The following is a 6000-nucleotide window of genomic DNA, read 5'->3' as shown; positions in this document are numbered from 1 at the left end:
AACTACAAAATGACTGCCAAAATTAAAACAAAAAATGGAATGCATTCTTTGTCTTTTCTCTTTCAGAACATTAGGCTGCATACCTGAGAAAATGCGAATTAAAAAAGTAAAATGGATAAGTGAAATAAAAATCAAATGCATGTGCAAGTATGAGATTCAGTTTTCAGCATGCATGCACTGTTTGTGCCAAAATGAAAAGGAAAATACAAGTGATCACTGGTGCCAACTGTTCGTAATTTACTTTTCATTTCACACTTACCATTTCATTTTCAAGTTCACCCAAATTTGTAAGAAGCTATAGGTATGGCTAAGAGTTGAGCAGGCCATGGCTACTCATGTTTCTATTCTGAGCTTAGCAATGTGGAGGATGGGAGTGCAGCTTACAACAGCTTGCAAGAGATGGCTGGCGAATTAATGGAATTTAGCAGATTATCAGGATGACTTTGTTTTATTAAAATGTGAAGTGATATTTCATAGGCTTGGTGATATCCAAACTATTACTGACATGGAGGTAGATGGCACTGTGTGGCAGAAATTACTAGTGCGGTCTTGCTATCACACACTCAGAGTTTCTTGGTCTCACTATTAGACACTGAAGTGTATGAGAAGCAGAACTGTGACTATGGAAAGCCAAAATAGTCACATAGAAACAAAACAGTTTTGTATGAAATTTAATCTTATAAAGCTTGTGCATGATACTGTTTGAAGGTGATAGAGAAAGTTTAATATGATGCACACAAGCTCCTAAGTGGACAACAGAAAAAATGTTCATTCTATTGCCCGGAGATTGTGAGATTGAATCCCAGTGATGCCACAGCCATCTGTGGCTGGGAGTCCAAGAGAGCAAAATAGAGCTAAATAGTTCTCTCAGGTGTCTAATCAAGAGTAGTTTCAGTCTTCCTTAAGGTGTGAATTGTGGGCAGGGCTTACTAAGATACATTAAAGATGTAACTGCTACAAATGCTGGCATGTGTAGCAAAATTACACAGAGGTTAAAAGTAAAAATTTAGTTATAAAGTGTTAAGATTAGTTAGTTAGTCAATGTTAGTTGTTGTTACCTCATCTGGTTTGGTTAGATAGCATCTCACAGATCCAGTTCTCCTCCACAAACCAGAAGTTGAACTACCAGTAACCTCATCTACCCTCTGCTGTTGTCTCAGTCCCAAACAGTGGTGGTAGGTGGGCTCTGAAACTGCCAGTCCGCTGTACAGAAAGCTGACTTTATCTCAGCTTTAGCTTCCTATTTCTCTCTCCACTTCCTGCCACTAACTAAGACCTGGATCATGCCATATAACTGCTCTGTCCTCTGTCATATGCCATAGGCTGCTCTGTCCTTTGCCAATGCTTTCTCTCACACTCACACAAACACACAAAATTGGCAGCGGTGTTGGTACAGGTTTGCTTTTGTCTCAGAGATGGTCCTTCAATCCTTCAAACTTAATGCAGGACAGTTACCTCCCCAATCAACCTTCTCATCGTCAACTACCGCCCTCTGGTCCCCTAATAGAATTTCTTGAAGAAATGTCTTTTCCCCACCGACAATACCCCTCTCACTCTCCTCAGAGATGTCAACCTCCCCTGCGACAAGCTCCAGTTTTCTTGCCGTCTCCCTCTTCTGCATTCCTTTTCTCTGAAATTCAAGAGCTGCCCTCCCACACACAAGGAAGGAAATGTTTTGGACCTGGTCTTCAGTCACTCCTCTCCAGCTACAGGCATGAATACTACCCCACTCCATATCTCTGATCATCACTTGGTATCCTTCACCATTATCCTCCCTGTGCTACCTACCTATCAGCTGTCCATACCTCTCTTCCACTCGCCAAAACCTCCACTCTATCTCCCCTTCCTCCGTAGCTTCCTGCACCCTATCATCCCTTCCAGACCCTGACTCCTTTTCCTCTGTACTGCTGGAGTTAGCCACTGACACTTTCCTCTCTTCACTCTCCTTATCCATGGACTTCCTCTGCCCTCTTCTAAACCCAGGAAGATTTCCTGCCCTGTTCCTTGGTTATCAGATGTTTTGTGCAGGAAGAATTGGAGAGAATTGAGAGCAGCAGAGAGAAAGTGGAGGAAATCACCACTTGATACAGATCTCCTCTCATACAGTGCTCTCCTGTGATGATTCTCATTCTGCTAAGACCACCTTTGACAAGGAAAAGCTTCTGTACAACATGCTCACAAGCTCCACATCTTTTATTCACTTCTTAATCCATCAGCTCCTCCTTCACCGTTCACCCTGACTCCTCATAATTTTGCCACCTTTTCTGATGGGAAGAGTGAAAAAATCTGCCAGATCTTCACTCCTACCCTGACTCTTACACTATACTTTCAAGATTCCCCTTCTCTTTCTTTGACACATTTTTCTACTCTGTCAACAGAAGAGATCCTGCAAGTCATCTTGTCCTGTAATCCCACCACCTGCCCATTGGATCCCGTACCTTCCACATGCTGCAGACCATCTCACAAGACCTCCTCCCCTTCGTTGCTACTATCATTAATAACTCCACAACTGATTATGTACTAACTGCATTCAAGACAGCAATTTGCTCATCAGCTGAAACTTCCCAGCAAAACTGAACCAACTGAACTGCTGTTCATCCCAAGAGATACATCCCCATATCACAATATTGTGATCTCCCTGAACAACTGTCAGATCTCACCATCTGTCACTGCACACAACCTTGGGGTAACCATGGACAATCAACTCTAGTGACTAAGTGAACCAGTAAGAGGATGTGTTTAGTGATAGAGACTTTAAAGCACTTTAATAAGTCACTCTGGATAAGGGTGTCTGCCGAATGCCATAAATGTAAATGTTTTCATATTGCTAGTTGATTGATTACTGTTGTTAACCAAAAAAAATAATGGTGACCTATAAAACTAGCAAACCAATAAATAAACAAAAATGGGATTTTAAATGGGTATGACGGTGCCACGCAATGGTTGTGAAAAAATGCTCTCTGAAAAGTTATACTGAACCAAGGACAAAGCTTGTCCTGTTTCTTTCTTTCTTTCAAACTTGGTTTTCAAATCATGGTCTTTTGAAATTTACTGATAAATGTGATTGCTTGTGTGTGTGTCTGACTAATGTGCTTCATGCTATAAACTTACAACAGAAATCATTGTAATTAATAGTTTGAATGTGTTGAGGATCTCTCTGTTGACCATTAAAATCTTGATTCCCCCATGCATCAAATATTCAACTATGTGACTAGAAAGACACCCAAATTCTGTGAAAACAGTTGTTGAGCCCCAAAACAATGAAAATTGATATGCAAAATAAATTGAATACATGAACAACTAAAAAGACAATCTTCATGAACAATACATATCATATTAGATTTGACCTCTTAAATAGTTTTAATTTTTACTGAAATTACTCCCACACCATCTTACCCCAAGCAACAATTTTACCAAAACTGCAACAATGCAACAATGTTTAGGTAGGTGGTATGTGTCAAAATAGCATCCACATGAATGCCAGGACCCAAAGTTTCCCAGCAGAACATTGCCCAGAGCATCACGCTGCCTCCGCCAGCTTGCGTTCTTCATAGTGCATGCTGGTGCCATCTCTTCCCCAGGTAAACGATGCACCTGGCCTTCCACATGATGTAAAAGAAAATGTGATTTATCGGACCAGGCCACCTTCTTCCATTGCTCCGTGGTCCAGTTCTGATGCTCACCTGTTCATAGCTCTTCTGTGGGATCAGACCAGACGGACTAGCCTTCACTCCCCACGTGCATCAGTGAGCCTTGGGTGCCCATGACCCTGTCGCTAGTACACCGGTTGTCCTTCCTTGGACCACTTTTGGTAGGTACTAACCACTGCATACCGGGAACACCCCACAAGGCCTGCCATTTTAAAGATGCTCTGACCCAGTCTTCTAGCCATCACAATTTGGCCGTTGTCAAAGTCTCTCTAATCCTTACACTTGCCCATTTTTCCTGTTTCCAACACATCAACTTTGAGAACCGACTGGTCACTTGCTGCCTAATATATCTCAACCCTTGACAGGTGCTATTGTAACGAGATAATCAATATTATTCACTTTACCTGTCAGTGGTCATAATGTTATGGCTGATCGGTGTACATTCTCACTGAACTGAACACAGGCCGTGACCTGAAATAGTCACAAAGAGTGCTTTGCTCTTATGTATCTGTGTTTGTTCATATCCCTGGTAATGTGTGTGTGTGTCAGTGTTACCCGGCTCTGGGGTTTTGTCAATTGTGACAGGAGGCTTTGGATGTTGTGACACATCAACGGCACACGTGTGCAGTTCCTCCTCTTTGTTTGACAAATGACTGTCCCTTGTGATTTCTCTCTTGGCAGCCAAAGATTCTGGCCACACTGCAGTATTGGGACATGCTCTGTGATGCAAAATATACTGGCATTTTTTATTCTCCTTTGCCTGCTTTTCTAACTTCCTGAATCCTTGGTGTTTGGCCATCGAGGCAGTAGAGATTTTGGAAGCTGGGGTATAGTGATATGCATTTGTCTCCTCATGAGTTGTGCTGGCAAGTAACCGTTTTCCAAAAGCGTGGCATGAAACGTCATCAAAGCTTTTGTTTTCTCACCCCCCATTTTCCATAGTCCTTTCACTGTAGCCACAGTGTGCTCCACCTCACCATTTGCCTGCATGTATCTAGGGCTGCTGGTAATATGTGTAACCCCGTATTCAGTGGAAAAGTTCTTAAAGAGTGCACTACTGTACTGTGGCCCATTATCAGACATAAGACTCTCTGGTATTCCATGGCGGCTGTACGCCTCCTTCAGGCCCGCAATGACTCTGTTGGCTGTGGCGACATTTAGGCATGCTACTTCAATGTAGTGTGAAAAATAATCCTTCATGTATACTGTGGAGGATTACTTGCCTCATACAGTGAGGAATTATGAATCATTCTCTGGCCTCTGAGGAGCAACTCTCCTGCCAAGGTAAGATTTTCTCTTTCAGACCAGTATGGCCCCAGCTCTGTTAGAAGGACATGTTTCTCAGGCTACTTGATCTCACAATATTGGATATGCTTAGCACAGATAGGGTCAGCTTTCTGGTTCCTTATCATCACACTCAAACTTGCTTCGGTAGCTTGAATGCTTTGAATTACAGCATCCACAAACATTTCACTTTCACTTCATCAACCTCTTTTTCACTTTACTTTCTCTGTCTTAGTGAATGTGTGTTTCACAGATAATATATCTGTGGTTATCAATTGCTTACTCGGCACATGCACAATATCAAAAGTGAACTTCAACATCACTCTCCTCACACCTTCCACTCCGGTTGGTTCGGGCATCTCCATGATCACCCTGACTTTGTCTGGATCTGATGCGACTCCATCTGCTGTGATGTGGTGCCCCACAAAAATAATGTTGTCCGTAGCAAAAACACATTTGTTCAGTGTCAGGCCTTCATCTTTCAGTCTCTTAAGGACCCGATGCAGTTTCTTATTGTGTTGCTTAATATCCTCACCATACACTAATATGTTGTCTGCATGACACACAAACCCTTACCTAAGGACATTTCCAAGTATATTTCTACTTTAACTAAAGCAGAAATATAAATAGAAAACCTTTTATTCAGGTACAAGATATTTTGTATCTTTTAGCTGCAAATTCTGAACTATGAGCATAGTTATTTGACTCTGTAAGCTACTGTTATGAACAGAAGTAGCTAATGTTCGCTTGCTATCTAGCCATTCTCATGGTTATTATCAAAGAACAATCAACTCCTCAAATAACCAAATCCTAGTCTGAATCAGCTCCTGTTTAGGGGCACTGGACACCATTAAGCTAGCCCACCAAGCATCAGATGTCCATGGATGTTGTTTTTTGGGCTAAATCTGGTCGGCCTGTCATAGTCTTTATTTAGCCCAACGATTGGGCTTTGTTTAGTCTGTCTGATTTGGTCCAAATTTATCCCAAGATGGACATCTGTTTCGGACCACATATAGCCTTAATACATCCATGAAAATAAAATCACATTGCAGCAAGTGGAGAATTA

Source organism: Pangasianodon hypophthalmus, chromosome 7 (assembly GCF_027358585.1).
Source record: "Pangasianodon hypophthalmus isolate fPanHyp1 chromosome 7, fPanHyp1.pri, whole genome shotgun sequence".
NCBI lineage: Eukaryota > Metazoa > Chordata > Actinopteri > Siluriformes > Pangasiidae > Pangasianodon > Pangasianodon hypophthalmus.
Note: the sequence above shows the minus strand (reverse complement) of the source record.